This window comes from Salminus brasiliensis, chromosome 6 (genome assembly GCF_030463535.1).
Source record: "Salminus brasiliensis chromosome 6, fSalBra1.hap2, whole genome shotgun sequence".
Taxonomy (NCBI): Eukaryota; Metazoa; Chordata; class Actinopteri; order Characiformes; family Bryconidae; genus Salminus; species Salminus brasiliensis.
In genome coordinates, this window is record NC_132883.1 from 5,497,010 (window position 1) to 5,497,517 (window position 508).

A 508-nucleotide genomic window follows, 5' to 3' on the forward strand; every position below is an offset into this window, starting at 1 on the left:
TCGGTTATTTCCCCCCTCTCCCTCAATTTGTTTCCCCTCTCCTCGTCCTCACCCTGCCGCAGGGACGGCAGAGCGGAGAGCTCTATGAGGAAAGTGGACCATTACATCATTGCTATGGCAATAGAACGCGGCCCCTCCTTCCGTTTCATTGGTGCAAACAAGCCGTCCTCGCGTCCCTATTGGCTGACGCGGCCGCTGGCAGAAACGACAATAGGGCAATCGTTAATTTTCTGAAAATGTATTCCAACGGAAACCCCGCCCCCTTCGCACGGATTGGAGAGTAGTTCACGCTCACAGCAGCGCGTCCAATCAGCGGACTGGGAGAAGCTGCTCGCGAGTTCGAACTACTATCCAATTCAAGCTGGCTATGCTGACAGCCAATCCGAGCGCCTCCCAGCGCATGAGGCAGGACACTACGAGCCAATCAGAGCGTATTGGGGCGGGGATTGTCCGAAAACGGGTGGAGGGCGAGGGAGATAAAAAAGAGCACAACGCGCGAGAGAGCAGG